This window comes from Eriocheir sinensis, chromosome 14, assembly GCF_024679095.1.
Source record: "Eriocheir sinensis breed Jianghai 21 chromosome 14, ASM2467909v1, whole genome shotgun sequence".
Taxonomy (NCBI): Eukaryota; Metazoa; Arthropoda; class Malacostraca; order Decapoda; family Varunidae; genus Eriocheir; species Eriocheir sinensis.
In genome coordinates, this window is record NC_066522.1 from 13,795,229 (window position 1) to 13,817,752 (window position 22,524).

The 22,524-nt window shown below is 42.5% G+C and overlaps 1 long non-coding RNA gene across 1 annotated transcript in view; it reads right to left on the reverse strand.

Annotated features, from left to right (window-relative positions):
- The window catches only part of LOC126998518 (uncharacterized), a 113,986-nt gene that overhangs the window by 38,467 nt on the left and 52,995 nt on the right, over positions 1-22,524 (reverse strand). Inside the window, exon 2 of the long non-coding RNA XR_007752909.1 lies at positions 1,474-1,545. This is a non-coding gene — a long non-coding RNA (uncharacterized LOC126998518). The remainder of the gene's footprint in view (positions 1-1,473; positions 1,546-22,524) is intronic.

Genomic DNA, 22,524 nt, shown 5'->3' on the forward strand with positions numbered 1-22,524 from the left:
GGCCCGGCAGACCTCCGTCCCCGAGGTCAGAGTGGCGGCTGGTCCTCGCGATAGGCAGCGCCACAGTGCCCATCAACGAGCCTAAGCCTCTCGGTACTGCTGTCCACTGACTCGCACCAAAACGTGGCTTAACAACGTCAGACTGTCCTTCTGTTATTGATACTGTTAATTAAAGTGGATTAACATTTTAGGAGCAAGCTGCGAACACGGAGGAAGAAAAATGAGGCTACCGAAGTTACACGCTATGGTGAGCACTGAAGTATGGCGGAACAGCTCGGCTCCGCGACACAAGGACCTTAAACACACGAGACCTTAGCGTCCTGGAGTGATTGAAATTGAAGAAGGAACATTTTGCGATACTGTAGTTGAGATTTTGCCATAGAAAGAGCACAAGAACAACAACAACATCAACACACACACACACACACACACACACACACACACACACACACACACACACACACAAACAAACGCAAACACAAAAGGTGAAAATTATACAGCTTTCCGAAACCACAGAAATATAGATACATGGAAAAGACTTAAGTATTCATGGGGTGATGTTGCATATGAAGCTTAAGATTTGAGTAGAAGTTAAAGCAGATCAGAAGAAAACAACAACAACGACAACAACGAGTGATGAAGACAACAAAAGAGAACAAAATCAACAACAATACCCAGAACAATAAGAACAGTAACGGTAACCATGATGAAGTCGATAATGATGACGATAACAATACAATAACAATGATAATAATAATAATAATAATAATAATAATAATAATAATAATAATAATAATAATAATAATAATATAAGACGACAAAGGAAAAAGATGAAAGCAGAGAAGAAATTTATAAAGGAGGAGGAGGAGGAGGAAGAGGAGGAGGAGGAGGAGGGAAGGGGGAGAAGCAGTAATAAAGAAAGAGGAGGAGGAGGAGGAAGAGGGGGATGGAGAAGAAAAGGAAAAGAAACAGAAGGAAAGAATACGACATTAAGAGATGAAGACGAGGAGGAGAAAGACGCAGAAGAAAACGAAGAAAAGAAAAATAAGAGAGGAAGCGAAGAACGAGGAAAAGATAGCAAAGAGAACCTCCACTTTGATACACACACTAAAACTAACAAACAAACAAACGAACTCAAACACACATAAGGATATCACCACATCGAAAAGGAGGAGGAGAAAAATAAGAGTGGAATCGGCGGTGGGAATAGAAAAAAAACACCCTTCACTTTGACACACACACACACAAAAACAAACAAACAAACAAACAGACTCAAACACAGAAGAATAATCACCACACCATAACTCTAACAGGGAAAAACGGAGAACAAACAAGGAGAACAGAGAGAACAAAGCAAACAACGCCCTTTTAACCGAACGCTGAGGCAAAAAAAAAAAAAAAAAAAAAAAAAAAAGGGAGGTAACAAACAGCACATCTGAGCATACCTGACGAAGCTGATCACCGTGTACTCACCTGTCGGGAGGGTGTGGCGGCGGGCTGTCTTCCTTCACCCTGGTAGCGCCCTCCTGCTGCTGCTGTTGCTGTCTGCTGGAACAAAGAAATTCACAAGATATATCATTAAGAACTACCGTAGAAGTAATTGGGTCATCACAGTTATCCTTATCTGTTTTTATTGTTGCCCTTATTTTCACTATCATCATCATCATCATCACCATCACTGTTTTCATAATAAATATTCTCCTCTTCCACTTCCTTTTCCTCAGAACAGAACGTCACTATTTTCCTCCCTCTCCTCCTCCTCCTCCTCCTCGTCCTCGTCCCCTCCTCCTCCTCCTCATCATCATCATCATCATTCAGCGTAAAAAAAAAACGAATCTCAAACGCATTAATATCTACGAAAAAAATAACTGCTAGAGGACGCCGAAAACCGTACCTGAGAAGAATCAAGTGGAAGTATATAATGGCAGGAAAATTTGTAAGAATATGAAAATTAATTAACGAAATATCTACCTGAAAAGCCAACTGACTGATTAAATTACTCTCTGATTAACTAACTAACTATCTATATATCTAACTGACTGACTGATTAACAAGCTGTCTAACTAACTGACTTACAAACGAACGAACTATATAACAGACTAACTAACAAATCAACTATCAAACTAACAATCAAACTAATTAACTATCTATTAACTAACTACAACACTAACATAATAAACAGATAATTATATAACTAACAAATCAACTATCTAACTAATAATCACACTAATTAACTATTTACTTACTAACTACAACACTAACTTAACAAACAAATGATTATATAAACAACTAAATAACTCAGCAACTGACTATCTAAATAACAAACAAAATACCTAATTACCTAACGAGATAACAGGCAGGAAATAACAACATGAAGCACCCCCATAATTACGACTTCGATATTTTGCTGCTAAACAGTTTGCACGCTGATTCCATAATACGTCAACTGTCAGACGCGTGTGGCTTCGCTCTCGCCTGGACGGGATCTCCTTTGATGCGTCCAGGCCCGGGAATGTTTGAACACTTAACTAATTAGGGGGAAAAAAACTTGTTGGGCATCACAGCGGCGGACCGAACCTGATGAAAAATGTATGTCTGGTCATGAACACTTGGTCGTTGCCTACTCGTCTGTCTGTCTGTTTATCCGTTATTTTGTTTATTTTCCTGTGTCTGTGTTTTTGTATCTGTATGAATGCCTGTGTTTCTGTACCTGTGTGACTGTCTGTGTTTCTGTAATTGTCTATCTGTCTCTTTAAAACACACACACACACACACACACACACACACACACACACACACACACACACACACACACACACACACACACACACACACACACACACACACACACACGCACTCCTCCTCCCCCTCCCCCCACACAACCCCCTCTTCCCCCTCTCCCCCACACAACTCTCTCCTTCCCCACACAATCCCTTCTTCCTCCTCCTACACACACAACCCTCTCCCCCCCTCCCCAACCCAACCCCATCTCACACACACAGACACACGCACCGCCTTTTTCACTCATCCTCATAAAGGGGCAAAGGACTGGCCGTCACGCACCGCCACAGATAACAGCCCGAGGAACACACGGCGACGACATACGCGGGAGACGAAAATAATCTCCCTTTGAGACGGAGGAACCGGCGTCCAAGATTTCAGTCGAGCCTCAGGACGGAGACTTAAAGAAACGCTTGAATACTGACTTTGGCTTTGGACCGACAGGCTTCAATATGCAACGGCGAGGAGCCTGACAAGAACGACATTTCTCCTGGCCATGTATGGAGCTCAGGTGAACGGCCAGGTAGCCTTCCCCATGTTGCGAGTTCGGGGCTGACAAGACCTATAGCGCTAAGGGGAGTGGGGTGGGTGGGGGACTGAAGGAGAAATTGAGTTGTTGCAGCTGAATCACACGACTCCTGTGCGCCGTGTCTTAGCGAGAGAGTCCGTGTTGTTCTTTGTTCACCTTTTGCTGACGATTAAAAAATGTGGCTGTGAGGAATATGAGGAAAGGTCACGTTCCCTCCCAAAATAGCAATTCCATTCTACTAAAAATGCATGTAAGGATGTAACAGAATACTGAAGTCAACGAGTGTCTTTCTTGTTTCTTGCTTATCTTTTGTTGACGATTGAAAACAAAAAAAATGGATGTAAGGATGCAACAGAATATGAGTAAAAAAAACTGGATGTAAGGATGTAAACTCCGTATGAAGGAAATGACAATAACATAGCGATTTCACTCCATTACAGGAAAAAATGTAAAGATGTAACAGAATATGAAAAAAAAAAATGCCAGAAAATAACAGTTCCACTCCACTGAAAATGTGTATGTAAAGCTGCAACCGAATATGAAGGAAATGACAATAACATACGATTCCACTCCATTACAGAAAAAAATGTAAAGATGTAACAGAATATGAAAAAAAAAAATGCCAGAAAATAACAGTTCCACTCCACTGAAACTCCATTACAGAAAAATGTAAAGATGTAACAGAATATGAAAAAGCTGCAACCGAATATGAAGGAAATGACAATAACATACGATTCCACTCCATTACAGAAAAAAATGTAAAGATGTAACAGAATATGAATAAAATAATGCCAGAAAATAACAGTTCCACTCCACTGAAAATGTGTATGTAAAGCTGCAACCGAATATTAAGAAAATGCCAATATAACAGCGATTCCACTCTTCTCCTTGAGCTCTTTGTTTTTATTGTGTGTGTATTCGACAGCCAGACGGGAATAAAAGTTAATCTATTGTGACATGAGGGCCAAAGAAAAGTCAATGTTCATCTGATTATATTTGCTTCTTTATGTAGTTCGCGGAAAACCTTTATGACGGAGTGTATATTTCAAAGCACAATTTTGCACTTCCCACAAAGATATTACAACATTTTCACCTTATATATTCTCTCCAAGGCGACAATAAAAGGTATACGAATAATAAGCAAAGTAAAACTGTGGCCTGAAAAGAAGCACAAGAACATCAGGACATCAAAAGGTTTTCCTCACATCTGTTCTTTCTAAGGGGGCAAACAAAAGCTATACAAATGAAGAACAAAGTAAAAGTGTAGCCCTAAATCACAAAAAAATATCAAACTTCAAACCACTTTCCTCTAATATATTCTTTCCAAGGTGACACATGACCTATATTAAACGGTAAGCAAAGTGAAAGTATAGTCGGAAAAGCAACAAAACATTCTCACAACGTCAAACCAGATTCCAAATTCGAAGGGTATAGCAACACAACGCTCATCACATCCTCAAGTCCCGCAACACATCGCTCATCACATCCTTTAGTCCCGTAACACATCTCTCAACACATCCTTTAGTCCCCCAACACATCGCTTATCACATCCTTTAGTCCCGCAACACATCTCTCAACACATCCTCGAGTCTCCCAATACATCGCTCATCACATCCTTGAATCGTCTTCCCCAAGGCCATTAAAATACTCTTATTCTAATGGCCTTGGTCTCCGCCTCACTCGGGAGCACCACTGACGCCGCGACGAAGCTCTCATTACCTCGGGAGCTGCACCAACACCCGCCGGCCAACACGAGTCTAAGACTTTACCAAACAAGCTCTGTACTGCTGCATGTGCGTTCCTTCAGGTATAGACTCGTATCCCGGAAAACATAATCCCTCGCTACTTACAAAGGGCTGAGAGTCTTATTTGAGGATTTCACGCCAAAGTTGCTAATACGTAAACTACGCCACGCCACGCAGATAAAACCTTTTGTTTCGTGTATCAAATTCTGACACTTCGCATTCACCACGACGCACTAAAGGGAAAGAGGAGGAGGAGTTGCGGTTTGTCGTCTCCGCTCGGGACCAGACGAGGAATTTAATGCATCGCAGACTTCATAAAAGAGGAACGAGGCATCAGAACAAGGCTCTCAGTCTAATGGGGCTAAGCGGATTCCCGTTCGTCTCCGATGCATGAATTTCTAAAGAACCTTCGACGAACTGAACGCTGCGGAAATAAAAGAATAAAGATTTCGTTCTCCGGAAATACTTTGGACTTGCGTATGTTGATTGCCACTCATAAAAATAATGCCATTTATAAAAATATTGCCACTCCTAAAAATATTGCCATTCATAAAAATAAGCAAGTTTTCTTTACGCTTTGAGTATATCATAAATTAATATTGTACAGACTGACAAAAACGACATGCTCTTGTGTGTGTGTGTTTGTGTGTGTGTGTGTGTGTGTGTGTGTGTGTGTGTGTGTGTGTGTGTGTGTGTGTGTGTGTGTGTGTGTGTGTATCTGTGCATCTTTAATATATATTGTATATCTATCGTCTACCTACCTACCTACACACACACACACACACACACACACACACACACATCTGTGTGTGTGTGTGTGTGTGTGTGTGTGTGTGTGTGTGTGTGTGTGTGTGTGTGTGTGTGTGTGTGTGTGTGTGTGTGTGTGTGTGTGTGTGTGTTTGTTCTGCTATAACTCGTTTTGCCTACTCCGCTAAATCTATCCTGGCAGCGAGTTTCCAGCGGCGTCCGTCAATGTTTGGTTCGTGGTTACGGCCGAAGCGCTGCTGAATGTGTTTATGTGTAATATACGATGGCGGGTGGTGGAGGTGGTGGTGGTGGTGGAGGAGAGGGGGGGGGCGATGATTGTTGCTGATGGTGGAGGATATAATTGGTAGTGGAAATGGCAATGGCTTATGTTGTTGTTGTTGTTGTTGTTGTTGTTGTTGTTGTTGTTGTTGTTGTTGTTGTTGTTGTTGTTGTTGTTGTTGCTGCTGCTGCTGCTTTATATGATTTTGCTGTGCACCTGACATCTTATTTTTAGTTTTCTTTTAACGATATAAACACACGACTAATGAATTCAGACACATAGAATATATAAATAGAAAGTGTCAAGGATCAGAGACACGCAATAAATAATGAGCGAATGAATGTATTGATTAATTAATGAAAGGAAGACAGGGCAAAGAGAGGAAGCAGAGGAAGAACAATATGATGACAGGAAGAAAGGAAGTAAGAGATAACAAGAAAATAGCAAATAAATCACCTACATAATTCACTGAGACGACACACGCATACACGCACACACACACACACACACACACACACACACACGCACACACATCATCCCCCTCCATGAAACCAACGACAGGAAGAACCAGAACAAGAACAGAAAAAAAAGAAAAAGCAAGCACGCACACACCAAAACGACACGAACTGGCAAAACAGAAATACGAAAAAAAGAGAAAGAAAATAAAAACAGGAAAAATGTGGGTCTGGAAGAGAAAAGATAGGAAAAGAAAATACGTCAAAGGCAGAGCTGAGATGCACGAAAGCTGCTCTGTTACGTGTGATCCGCGGGGAGCCAGATAGCGGTGCAGGGAGGAGCTAAGAGGCGGAAAATTCCCCCGGAGACGACGGCTTTGAGACCGGGCGAGTGGGTGTCAGGCGCCTGCATGTGACTAGGGGCGAGCAGAGGCGAGTCAAACAAAGGCGAGCCAAACTGGGGCGAACGGAGGCAAGTCGAACCAAGCCGAGCCAAGCAGAGGCAAGCAGAGGCAAATCGAACCAAGCCGAGTCAAGCCGAGCCAAGCCGAGTAAAGCCGAGGCAAGCCGAGACAAGGCGAGACGAATCGAGGCAAGCGAGACGAGTCGAGGTAAGCAAAACCGAACGTGCATAAATATAAGACGAACTTTCACATTACTGTCCACGAGGTACATTTCTATTGTCATTTTTATCTTAGCAGGGACAGAAACGTAACTCACGACGATAACACTGGGCACAGAGTGGAACATTTCCGGCTAAAGATGACGAATGTACGTTGATTTTTGTTATATTTACAGAAAGGAAGGCAAGGCAACTCAAGGGTAGAAAACGGAAGAAATTATTAAGCCTGCTAAGAAAATAGACAGATAAGATAGGTAAGATAATATACCTAGGAATACATAGGAATACATAGATGGATGTGAAGACTCTGGTTCATTGATAGGATAGTCTAGATGAATGAAAGAGACTTAGATGACAACTCTGTGATTAATAATAGTAAGAGGAGAACGGTTAGGTAGGATAAAGGTGACCTGATTTCTTAATGACACCTGTTCGCTTAATTAATACGTATCGTTGTTCTTATTTAATCCTGAAACACACACACACACACACACACACACACACACACACACACACACACACACACACACAGGCACAGACACTCCATCACACTTTTTCGTGATATTTTTTGAGGTCCAATCGATTTTCTGTGTGCAGTATATTTGTCATGATGATTTATGCTCCCAGCACACACCAGTGACGAGGAAGAATGGTCTGTTTTCTTTGTTGTTGTTATTGTTGTTGTTGTTGTTGTTATTGTTGTGCGTAATGGTTGTGATGTATTATTCTGTCAATGTTTTCTTCGATGCCTTTGTTGCTGTTTTTATCATCATTCTTCTTTTAGTTTTTTTTTCCTTCCTCTTCTTTTTATTTTTCTATCTCTTTTTCTTATACTTTTTCTGCTTTTCGCTTTCCTTTCTTTTTCTTTCTTTTCTTTTTTCTTCTTCTTCCTCATTATTTTTTCTTTCTGTCTTCGTTTCTTCTCCTTTTACTTTTTCATCATCATCATCATCATCACCATTTTCTTCTTCTATTTCAACTTCTTATTTTCCTTCTTATCATTATCATCATTTTCATTCTTTTATTCATTCAGTTATTCACTCTCTGCTTCTTTATTCATTGGCTTCACTTGTTACGGTAGAGTCAAAAAAGTTATACGCTTAAAGAAACGAGCCGCGAACAGGAAAGGAAAAAAGATAATACGCCTACCGCCACCAATTACGAAGCTGATAACAAAAAAAGAAGAATCCACATCTTTGTTCTGCGTGAGTGTTTTTTTTGTAGAAGTTTTTGATCTCTTGTTAGGAGGGATCAATGTTGAAAAGGACGGAAAATACACGGCATCTTTTTTTCCTTTGTTCCGCGATTCGAAAGACTGAAATAAAAGCAGGGATGATGAAGTCCTTTGATTCTTCACTAACAAACACTTGAAAGCTTCTATAGATCTGAAACTCACTATATCAGTAATACTTAATGCTAAAATATCTAATGTTCTATCAAATCATCTTCTTCATCAAGGGTAAGGGACACACCAGAAAGGACAAAACGCATATACCAGATCGAACAGCTTTATCGAGGAAGAGCGTATGCCGAAGACCTTCTCGCTGAGTGTCGGAAGAGGAAGAGAGTGCCCAAGAGAGTGGTTCAGGGGATCCACTTTCTGCCAGGCATTCACATAAGGTGTCTCTCCTCCGAGTTCAAAGAGGGCAGGAGGCATGAGTCAAGAGCCTGTTGCTGACTTGAAAAATTATGAAAAGGTCTTGGTGAGAGGGTTAGTTTAAAAAATGATGGAAAAAATTATTAAAGGTAGTCTGCGAGGAACGCGTGAATTTAATGCTGAGTGGTCCTGAGCATACATAACGGATTCAGTACCACGGCAGAGAATTACGAGCATGAAAAAAGCACAACCATAATAGCAATCCATGTTATAAGTCTAATTAAGCCAACAGGCAGGGCGGACACAGCTGGTGAACGCGTGGCCGCCATTATCAGCACGCGAGGGGTGTAGCAGCGCTGTTAAATATCACCGGCCATGACTTTAAACAAGTATATTCGCCGGGGACCGTTTGCAGGGGAATTTGTGGAGAGCTTTCTTATTTACTTGCTATATATGGGACGCAGTGAACGTTATGGCGCAAGCTTTTTTTTACAGTGCAGAAAAACTCTAAAATATTACCAACAGCGAGAACTGACCTGGCTGGGTTTGAGGGCCTGGACGGAGACACCGGTTAGGGATGGTGGACTACTCCTCTCTATCTCTACTCTTACTGCTTGAACTTGGCTGCTCAACACGGGCAAGAGGTCAGCCACGACCAATCATGGAGACACTCACATACAATTATTATTCTCTGTAGAAACAAGGGTTGGTCATCCACTGCAAAATGAACGATTATAACTGATACACAAGAAGCTGTTTCTACGCCTCGTGCGTCGCGTGCTCAAAGTTTATGTATTTCTATCTTTTCCTCTTTTATCTTTCCACTGCACTGCAAGACTCACTCATTTATTCAAAATTTCCATTTTTTCGAGATACAAACGCATTCATTTGGAAATAAAAACTGCCTGTAGTTGATTTTTCATATAAATCAAACCATTCGAATCAAATCATACAGATGACTGACTTGGTGAACAGTTGTGTCCAGAATTATTCAAGTCACCTGAGGTTTGACAGACATAAAGGCAAAAGGTCACCAAAATGATAACTGTCAATCGTCAGACTGATTTCTACCAAGCGAAGCTAAAACATTTCCGTGAAGCTCTGCCCTCGGCAACACACACTGAGGGGTCGCTGCAGGTGAGTATATTTAAGGGTAAGGGACGGCAGTGTGCGTGAGGCTGCATGGCGACTGGAGGATCACGTCTATAGTCAGCGGCCGAGGCTTTGGTGTGCGGCGGAGCGTGCAGGCGGACATGGCGGCAGGGCACGGCACACTGTTTCCACTGACGTTATGTCTATAGATCACAGACTACTCGTGTATTGGGTGAAGGCCCTGGTTTATTGGTAGGATAGTCTTAGATGAATGGTAAAGGTTTAGAAGAAAAGATAAAGGACTATAAAGCCTGGTAAGAAGATAGATAAAATAAATAAGATAATGAGATAGTCTGTCTAAAACACCCACACTCACACTACACCCACAGTCCCACACTCACACACATGCAAAATGAGAGAGAGAGAATTACATAGAAAACAGAGAGAGAGAGACCACACAGAGAGAGAGAGAGAGAGAGAGAGAGAGAGAGAGAGAGAGAGAGAGAGAGAGAGAGAGAGAATGACAAAGAATGAAGCATCCCACGAGTCCCTGGCATCAGCATACAAAGGAAAACATTACATTCACCACCACCACCACAACCACCACCACAACCACCACCATCAGCAACACCACCGCCTCCCTCTATACAGTTATCACCATTACCATTCTCGCCATCACTTCCCAGCTTCACACACACCTAACATTTCCACCTCTAAGACCAGCAGTAACAACGAGAACAACACTGCAGTCATAGTAATTTCGTCTTTTACCATCACCGCCGCCGCCCATGCACGCGGAACAGAAACAGAAGCATGAGCAAGATACAAGATGAAAAAAAAATCGCAGGGCATTTCTCCTGCGCGAGCAGTATTTCCTCGAGTGATAAAAAAACATACATCGAAAAAGGTCTGTGTGGAGCGTGTCCCTTTCCTCCTGCCGGGCGTGGAGGTCACCGGCCAGGCTCCTGCTGTCCACTGCCTCGCCACTTTGTATTCCTGGGACCTTCTGACCCTGTATCCTCGTCGGTCTTGTTTATGTCTAGTCTGTGAGGGCGCCATTGGAATCAGAAGGCCAGTGATCCCCAACGATTGAAGCCAAAGTGTCTCGGCAAAGTGGTGGTGTAGTTTTAATATCTGCGTGTGGGAGTGCAGCGAGCTAGGCCAGCCGGCGGCAGCAAAGGAAACACGAGGGATCTGCATGATCAATTTTAGTGGTTTACGGCATCATAAAACACACACGGCCAGTGGGTGACCGCCAACCCTGGCCAGCTGGCGGCCCTCACTCTGTATTGTAACACATGGGGGTGAAAATGATGTGTGTGTGGGGGGAGGGGGGGAGTGTGTCTGAGTGTTGGGTGGGGGAGGGGGATGTGTGTATGTGTGTGTTGGGGGGGGGAGGTGGGGGAGGGAGGGGAGCTGGAAATGTGTGTGTGTGTGTGTGTGTGTGTGTGTGTGTGTGTGTGTGTGTGTGTGTGTGTGTGTGTGTGTGTGTGTGTGTGTGTGTGTGTGTGTGTGTGAACATTTATTTATTCTCCCATACTTACTCATTTTTACAACCCAAGGATCGAGGTCACATCCTGGTGTCGCGGCTTGGTGTTTGTGCTCCAGCCGCCCCGGAAAGGACTTTGTGTGGTTGTGCGTCATTTTCATGGCGTGGGAACAGCCGCGTGGCCTACATGCTTGCTGCTCTATTTAGCCTTTCACCCTTATAACCTATATAAAAAACAAAACCGCTATCTGTGTCACAATTAATACGTTGAATAGCGATGACGAGGAGTGACGATAACAGTTTGATGATGCTGGAAATAATGATAATGAAAAGGAAGACTAGTAATAGTAGGTAGAGGAGGAGGAGAAAAGGAGAGGAAGAATAACAACGAGGAGGATGAGAAGAAAACCTGGCAAAAGTTCAGGATATTAGCTGTCATAAGATCAACAGACAGTCATAATAATGTAAATAGTTTGGTGATGATAGTAATGATGATAATGATGGTGATGATAACAATAGTTTGGTGATGGTAGTAATGATAGGGAAGATAATGATAATGATAATGTTGGAGAAGATTAGACAAAGGAGGAGGGAAAAATGAGAGGAAAAATAAAAATGATGAGGATGAGGAGTAAATCTGGCAAAAGTTCAGGGTATTAGCTGTCATAAGATCAACAGTCATAATGTAAATAGTTTGGTGATGATAGTAATGATGATAGTGATGGTGATGATAATGTTGGGGAGGAAGAATAACAGAAGACAGGGGAGGAGGAGAAAAGGAGAGGAAGAATAAATACGAAGAGGATGAGATCTGGCAAAAATTTAGGGTATTAACTATCATAAGGCCAACAGTAACCAGAACTTATGTGCTAGATTTACTGGAAATTTGGCAGAAGGACCCAATACACCCTGCCCAGCGATTAACAGTCATTTAAACGTATGTGCGAGATTCACTGAAAATCCTGTGATGTAAGGTAAAGCGTGTCACCCATTTTTTACCAAACTGATGCATATCGCACATTTGCGCTGCGTGAACCTCGGACTCTCACTGTTTTTGCAGCGTGACGTAAGCGATGGAATTATCACCAGCCGGCGGTATTTTTTCCACGCGTTGAACCGCTTCCGGATGTCAAGGTCATATCGAATAACACAGCAGTTTAAAAATCCTCGTGCAAAAATGTTAATTACCGTTTTGTGTGTATCATATGTGCATTCCCTTGATATGTTTTCCAATTTCCTGGTATTAGTTCTGACTCTCCAATCACATTATTAAAAAGGGATCGTGTTTAACAGCCATGAGCAGAGGAAAGCATATCATATTAAAGTCGTTTATTTCATAGTTTGTGCGTTTGTACAGGCGAGCCACTAGGAGGTTATGTATCGGGCACAAGGGGGCTCAACACCATCACAATTACTACCATCACCACTAGAACCACCACCACCATCAACCAGCTACTCCCTCACAGCTACCACCACCACCATCATTGATAATAACAAAAAAAACAACCCTCCTCCTCCTTCACCGTCACCAACATCATCATCTCCATCACCACCATCAATAACAAGAAGACCAAGAATCGACAATCAATGCCACCACAACTATCACCATCAACTACAACAGTACAAGCGTCACTCCCCCACCCCTCTACCACAAATAGCAAAGAAAATAACACTGCACCCACCAGCACTACAACAGCAACAACAACCATCGTATCATCATCTTCACTAACTCCATCACGTCACTAATCGTCTACTGCTACTACCTCCTGTTTGTCATGACACTAACGACTGACCACCACCACCACCACCACAGACGGTACAGCTTCAAAAGAGCAATAGATAACTTACGGCCGCATAACCCAACCCGAGAGGTCTTGTTTAACGGCACATCAGAACAAGTTTATTACGAGTGGCCGACCATCTCTCCGCCTGACCAAAGCTGCCAGAAGCCGGACAGCCATCACACACACACACACACACACACACACACACACACACACACACACACACACACACACACACACAGTCTATGGGTGCACGGGGATCCATCAATCACTGTTACGATAAATACCAAAGCAGCAGCACTGGCCCCCTGCACGCTGCCGGTCACCAGTGCCCACACGTCCCCCGGTCCGGGCCCCGCCGTCCTTCACCCACTCCGTCCCTCCCTCCCACACCAACTTCCCCGCCACGCTCCGCTAACTTGCCTGACACCTGCGAACCAACAAGGTTTTGAGATGCCGCTTTTGTCTGTCTGTCTGCCTACCTGCCTGTCAATCTGTCTCTGTCTGTCTTTCTCACTCTGACTTGTAAATATATAATAATTTACTGAAGGAAACACACACACACACACACACACACACACACACACACACACACACACACACGGAGGGAGGGTGTCTGTGGCTCTCGTGACGTGTCTGTTTGCCGCCACGCTCAGACACACTCATAAACTTAGCCGTGCATTTGCTTTCCTCCCATTGATGCCAGACAGTCTTTACATATATATATATATATATATATATATATATATATATATATATATATATATATATATATATATATATATACACATATATGTATATATGCATATATATATATATATATATATATATATATATATATATATATATATATATATATATATATATATATATATATATATATATATACAAAAAAAATATAGTTACCTACATATAAGCATTCATATGACTTGATTAATAAAAAGTGTCCACACACACACACACACACACACACACACACACACACACACACACACACGCACCATCAACCGTGCCCAAGGTTATCAGGTCACTGGTCAATCATATTATGTGTTGGCCGGCACCTAACCCAGCGCCCCACACACACACACACACACACACACACACACACACACACACACACACACACACACGCCGCCACCTTTTTCCCACAGTGTGTCTGACTGGGCTCATCAGATGCGCCATTACTGGCCATTCACACCAAGTTATCAATCTGTATGTATAATGAAGTGAATCAGGGCGCGGCATTTTCCCGGTATTCCCTTGAAGCGGAACAGCGAGTGAGTGGCCTTTCCGCGCGGCGCCTCCCTGTCAAAGGTTTTCTTCTCCTGTCGTCAGGTGTCAGCTTTCATTAATATTTCATTGTTACCCAATGAAAAAAATACACAAATGGTATAGTGATGACCGAAAAGCATGACAGACAGCAGCGACCACATTCAACTCTGCTAACGAACTAACTCTCTCAAACGCTGACGTTGACTCCAGTGCTGCAGCTGTAAAGTTCCGAACGCGCTTATTCCCGTCGGTGAAGTGATGTGGCGGGTCGATGAAGTGTTTTTCCTGTTATTTTTGCTTTTGTTTTTAATCTTTAACGCTGGCAAACCAGGTAGTTCCCACCTCTGTTGATAGGTAGTCATATTTATCTACTGATCCATCTATGTAAGAATCTCTCTCTCTCTCTCTCTCTCTCTCTCTCTCTCTCTCTCTCTCTCTCTCTCTCTGTCCTGTTATTTGAGTACCGGAAGATTCATATAATAAGAAAAGAGAACGGTTCAGCTTGATGGACCCATACTCAACAAACAACAGGAAATTTGTGAGACGACTGTCAAAACTCGATTCCGTGGCGGGACGAGGCTTCCTTCCTCTCGCTGCACAACGGCGGAGCAGGGGCTTGACACACGCGAGAAACCTCTTGCTGGTCTGGCGGAGGGGCCGGCGGCGTACAGAATCTCAGGAGAAAAACGAATGAGGCTATTTCTCTCACTTCCGGCGGGACAATTGAGCTGGAGGCGCTGGAGGAGGCGACGGGGGGTACAAGCCACTGAATGGCTGCGGAGGAAATGTCAAGGAATAGCAGCATTTCGAGCAGCTTTGAACATCTTAACATGAGTGTCTCCTTTTACCTGCTTTAATTAAGCCTCCGTCATGCACCTAAGTTTGAGAGAATGAACGAAAAATGTGGAGAGTCTGTCCGTCCGGAGGCTTGGCTTGCCTCTCCTTGCCTCTGAGTGACGTAGGAAATGAGGACGTGGAGTCGGTAATCACTGGCCGCGGGGGGCCGCGGGGCTGCCGTTGCCGCACTGATTCAGGGGCTGGAGGGAAGTTGTGGCCGTCTGGCGCCACTCGCTCCGTCAATGGCAGGATTTCCTCCACCACGTCCACCTTGGAATGGCCTCATTATTTGCCGTGGAATTACGGCCTTGCCTCAGTGTCCCTAAATATAGCTGGATATATTATAATATCATAAAGGATTATGTCCTGAGAAAGTCTGAGACTTCACGAGGATGAAGATTTCGCTAGTGCAAAGCGGCGAAGCGGCTGCCGGGCCACTGGATGTTAAAGTCTGCAGGAAGTTTCACAGACAGCAGCGTGCCAGTGAGCCGGCAGGTACTCGCTGCAAACGTACCCGAAGAGAACCTTCCGGGCAAGCCTAGGAGGGCCACACTCAGATACAAGTTTTACAACCTGTCGCTCGTCCCAAACTTTGTGAGCGCTGAGAAATGTGCTTTGGAACCCCAACTCAAATAAAATATTAAAACTTTTACTTATACTGTTCGCCACAAAGGCTGTAATTGCCTATGTCAACTTTCTTTTATGCTTCTTATTTCACTCTTTAATATGTAAATAATAATAATAATAATAATAATAATAATAATAATAATAATAATAATAATAATAATAATAATAATAATAATAATAATAATAATAATAATAATAATAATAATAATAATAATAATAATAATAATAATAATAATAATAATAATAATAATTGGTATATTCATTTGTTGTGTGTGTGCATGTGTGTGTGTGTGTGTGTGTGTGTGTGTGTGTGTGTGTGGCCCGCATCTATATCCAGTAGTTAAATCATCATCGGTTTTACCTAAGAGTTAGTCACAATAATTATTTTTCAGAGAGAGAGAGAGAGAGAGAGAGAGAGAGAGAGAGAGAGAGAGAGAGAGAGAGAGAGAGAGAGAGAGAGAGAGAGAGAGAGAGAGAGAGAAAACGTGCGCAGGCGAAAACACACACACACACACACACACACACACACACACACACACACATCTGCGCACGCGCACCCAAGTTTTCTAATAAGAATAACAATGATGATGATGATGATGATGATAGCAGCAATAATAATAATAATAATAATAATAATAATAATAATAATAATAATAATAATAATAATAATAATAATAATAATAATAATAATAATAAAAATAATAAAAATAATAATTACAATGAAATAATTAAAATATAATAATGATAATGATTATTGTAATTGTTAGTAATACTGTAATATTGTAATGTAATAGTAATATTTTTTTTATTGTAATATGAAATAACTGGGTGCAGGCAGCCTCGGTCACATCAGCTTACTTGGATTTATTTTCACGTATTTGGGTATAAATTACCAAGGTGTCGTTATTTTCTAGTGTGCTCGTACACGGCCTGGTGTGCCGCGGTGGGAGAGAGAAGAGTGGCCGCAACATTCATCTAATGATACTTCAATTTTGTTGTTATTAAAAAAAAAAGATAATCAATATTACTATTGTCAGTATTTTCTATAATTGATACTTCTATAAAAATACGATTATTATTACTAATATTATATTTTTTTGTTCATCTTCTTATTATATTATTATTATTATTATTATTATTATTATTTTTCTTTATAACTTTTATTATATTTTTTAGAATCATTTTATCATTATTATGATCAATATTATCATAATATTAATAATAATAAAATATTTAGCATTGTTGGAATTCTTCTTTTTCTTCTTCTTCTTCTTCTTCTTCTTTATCATTATTATTATTATTATTATTATTATTATTATTATTATTATTATTATTATTATTATTATTATTATTATTATTATTATTATTATTATCATTATTTTTACTATTATTATAATTATTATCATAATCATCTTTACAGTTCTTATTATTACTAGTTTATTATTGTTATTATTATTATTATTATTATTATTATTATTATTATTATTATTACTATTATCATCATCATCATCATCTTTACAGTTCTTATTATTACTAGTTTATTATTATTATTATTATTATTATTATTATTATTATTATTATTATTATTATTATTATTATTATTATTATCATTATTATTGTTATTATTATTATTATTATTATTATTATTATTATTATTATTATTATTATTATTATTACTATCATTATTATTATTATCATTATCATTATCATCATCATCATCATCATCCTTCAGCTTCCCCTCCTGCTCATTAATACCTTTCGTTAACGAATAAGGGAGCACAAAAGTGGCGCCGCTGCTCGCCGCGCCGCCCTTCAAGCGTCACCTGCGCAGCTATTTACATGATAATTTATGCATCTAGATATTTACATGTTTCATACTCTCGGTTCGCCGCGTTCCCATCAATACGGCTAACGCGGATCTTTACTCCCTCGGCTTTCATCTTCGCAACTGTCATATTCGGAGATTAATCCCTTCTTCCCCTTCCCGCCAGCCCTGCCATAAACGACTTTTAACAAGGGACACAACCCACGATACACGATGTCGTCTTGAGAGCAGAGAGTTGAGCTTCCTTTGCTGTAGTGTTGCTGGAGCTTTACTGAGCCAAATGGGTGTGCGAAAGAAGTGCGGTGGTGAAGGACTATCGCTAAAGGCCTTTCTTGAATGTTTATTTCCATATAGAAACGCTGTAGCTAAGCGTTTTTATGCAAAAGTATGTGGGAATGTGTTACTCGTGGCGCTAAGAAATCTCCTTTATTCCGAATGTGTTAGAAAATGTAGACGGCAACAAATTTGGTTACGTTTTCAATTCTCGTTCAACTAAAATTTCCATAATCACCTTCCCGGCAGATGAAAATGGGTAGGATTCTTTTTCCCTCAAGCAATAACTTTATTCCGACAGCTGCTGCTATTAGCGAAGAAGCTTTTAATTGACGCTTATTGTTTCTAGCCAAAACGTAAAATATTCAGATAATTTTGGATGCGTAATATTTACATTAAGACATATGGTTTGTAGGGATCATCCTGCTTAATGTTACGCTCATGTGTTTTTGAGTATTGGAATAAGGACCTGATGATCTTTTGCAATAATTGTTTGATTTTTAAAATTTATCTCTTAGTCATTACAGTGTGTATTGTACTTTTTATTGGTGCTGGACTTGTATGCCTCAACAAAACATTGCGATTGACTTAATAAAAGTATATATAAAAAAAGGAATAAATGCGCTGATGATACAAGTGTGTGTGTGTGTGTGTGTGTGTGTGTGTGTGTGTGTGTGTGTGTGTGTGTGTGTGTGTGTGTGTGTGTGTGTGTGTGTGTGTGCCGAAAAACCAAAAATACTTTAATGCAGAAAAAATATGAATTAAATGGCATTACTCTATTACTTTTCGCTGTATGCTGCCCATTTATTCTTTTACAAGCTTTATAAACTGCCACTTTTACTACTGCCGGATTGTTTGAGCTAAAAGTTACTGCTAACGGGAGTACGAATATATTCACTTACACACACACACACACACACACACACACACACATACATACACGCGTACTTGCACCTTCCCCCCCCCCCATAAACATAGTACAATGATGGAGGTCTTGGCACCCAGGGAAGTCCGCTCCACGCCCCCTCCAGCCGGCGGTACAGAATTCATCACCCCCTTTTTGTGTCTGACTGACTCTGACCCTCCCGTCGCCTTGCTAAGCCAGGCAACCTGAGTGGCTACACCTCCACGCGAACCAGACCACATGATGTACTAGGACCCTCGCACTAAGGGATTACCCCAGATGAACGCCGGCTGGCCTTGGAGTCACACGCATGTTGAAATACTCCTCTAATCTCCTTTCACTCCCACCCTCCCAGATAACTCGGTCTGAGCCGCCAGCCCGGCCACAGATCCCTCATTACTGTGTGTGTATTTTGTGTACTTGTTTCAATTCCCTGTAGTATGTAAATATTCAGCCCCGTGCCTGCAACGACCAAATAAGCAGTTTGTAAATTTATTACACACACACACACACACACACACACACACACACACACACTTGTGGCCCAGACCTGACCGAGGTCAGACATGGGTCACGGCGCTCCGTAAGGAGCAGCCTGGGGCCAGCCTGTTGGCCTCTCCCCTTCCCCTCCATCCCCCTCTCCCTTTTCATCAATAACCAACACTGTAAGAAACTTTAGTGACAAGCTTAATCATGGTGAGAGAAAGTGAGTGCAGTGCGTTTGTGGTGCCGTGAAGACAATGAAGAGTAGTAATGGCCAGTGTGACGTCGACGCCGCCTAACCATCCAGCCGACGCCGGCCCCCAGGTGCCCCCAGGTACACCAGCCCGACCATCATGCTGCTGGGAGAATTCGGCTCAGGTGCAGTGCAGTGTTGAGGCCCGTCACTCAGGTGGAGTCATGGTTCGGGCAAGTGGCAAGGGCAAGTGGCATGGGGCAGTGCAGACGTTTTGATGTTCCCACGCCTACCGCTTCTCGGTCCACCTCTTCCTATCTTGTCTCACCGGCCGGAGAGATTAGCAGGTCATCGCTAAACTGAGTGACGGCCGACGCCGCTTCTACCTGCACCCCTGCCATCAACTGCGACCTGACCCTTTTTTGACCTGGGGTTGACCTGGGGCTTAAACACCTGATCCGTCACCCGGAATACCACACCGCCTCCTTCAGCACTAACGCACTGCATTCCACCACCTCACCTCCCCCCCACCACCCCAGACCCCCTATACCCCTTTCACATTGTACTTTTTTTTTCTATTTTATTTCAATATTGTATTTTTAACATGTATATTTTCAGCTTTACAGCTGCAATCACTTAATAAACCGTTTATTATTATTATTATTATTATTATTATTATTATTATTACACACACACACACACACACACACACACACACACACACACACACACACACACACACACACACATTTGAAGAAACATTTACTTTAAAACCATGGGAATTATCTGATTACGATGAAACTTTTTTTAATATAAGCGAAAAAGACTCACGAAGCATAAACACTTCTTAGGCTTTTGTAATTCACGGCACAGGTGAAAACACTGGCTTGGCTCTACGGCTTGGCATCAGACACAAAGAAGGTGTTTGGAGCGCTGGACTCTAATCTGATACCGAGCAACGTGCGTTAAAAGGCGGGAGAAAGTTTCTTCGCACGGAAACAGTAGCCTATTGCGAGAAAATGGAAGAACCGGTGGCTGCGAGTCTTGCAATAAGGAGCGCGAGAGGGCCAAGACAAAACCTGTTGGGGCGCGTCTAGGCAGCCTCAGCGACCGGACGGGACACTGATAATGGTGGCGGAGGACATGGCAGCAGTGTGGCGTGTCCCGGACCCTCCAGGAAGTGCCGGCCCTGACGCTGCCGTGGTGTGAAAAGTAAAGACTGGCGGGGAGGGACGATGATGAGGATAAATACAAGGTTGCCATGACTGCTGGCCCTGGTGCTCGTGCTGATGAGGGGGAGCAAGAGGTCTTTAGGAGTAATGGTGGTAGTGGTTGTGGTGGTAAGTATGATGGCAGAAAGAGGGAGTGGGGGTGTGGGTAGTCGTGGTGGGTAGGGAGTGGTGGTGATAGTGTTTGTGGTGGGTATGATGGCAGGGGTTAAGTGAGGGGCTAGGGATGGTTGTGGTGGGCAAGTACATATGATGGCAGGGGTAAGGAGTGGTGGGAGGGGTGGTTGTGGTCAGCATGATGGCAGGCGTAAAGAGTGGTGGTGGTAGTGGTCGTGGTGGTAAGTATGATGGCAGGGGAAAGGAGTGGGGATGGTAGAGGTTGTGATGGGTATGATGGCAAGGGGAAGTAGTGGTGGTGGTGGGGGTGGAAGTGTCGACAGAGGCAACAATGGTGAAGACTTGAAGGCGCGCCGCTCGTTATACAGAATACTCGGACCTCTGCTGCAGGTTTGACTTTGAGGAAGGGAGGTAAAAAGTCTCCCCCAGAGCTGGGCCTCCGCCGGGAGTCTTCACACAGAATGGGTTATCGGCGGGAGGCAGCCGTGTTTATTCGCCTACTTTTCCTGCTTGCTGTTTTATCGCGGGCCGCCTCGCTTCCCTGCCTCATGTTTGTTAAGCTGAAAAATTCCTTATACTTTAGCACGGAAAGTAAACAGACAGACACGAGGAAGAGTGACCGAGTTCAAGTATACATGTGAGTATACACATGACGATACAATTGTATACATGAGGACACGCCAATACGCAGCTACGCACGTAAAAAAAAAAAGGACGCGCGTCCGCGCACGCAAATACACACACACACACACACACACACACACACACACACACACACACACACACACACAAACGTGTATATTTACTTAAAAGCTATTCATATATCCTTTTCAGAAGCAAGGACACTCCCCCCCCACACTCCCTCTCCGTGCTGAATACTGCAAATACACACACACACACACACACACACACACACACACACACACACACACACACACACACACACACACACACACACACAAGGGTATAACAAACACACAAGCCCACAAGAGCATATTCAGTACACAAACTTTCGATAAGGTTTTGCGTGTGACCCTTCCGCCAAACAATACGGCTGTCAGAAAACGAAAAAAACCCGGCGCGTATGACATCAATTATGGATGCAAAATATATCGCCCTCCCGGCAAACTTCCCCTTCAGAAAGTTGGAGAGAGGAAAAAAAAAAGTCTCAATAGCTAATTCAACAGCGTAAATCATGCATGAGCTTTACACTGGCGCTCCCTCGCCGCTCTGAAGGAGACACACTAGAGCTGAGCGTCGCACGAGAACTTATATTTTTTTTGTATTTATTTTCTATTTGCACGTATGGCTGAGCATTCCGGCGACATTCACGGACCACAGCTTCCAAATGCAAACCCAAAAAGCCTCCTTTATTATTCACATATCAAACGAGGCCAACATTAGTGTGCACTCGGAGCGGGAGACAGACAGACGGGCACAGGCAAACAGAGACACAGGCAGAAATAAAGACAGGCGACAGATATATACACAGGCAGCCAGACAGACAAACATGCAGAAAGACAAACAGGAAGACAGAAGGTGACAGACATACAGACACAGGCAAGAAGACGAACAGAGAGACATAAGGTGACGGTCATAGAGACGGGGAGGCAAACAGACAAACATGCAGATAGACAGACAGA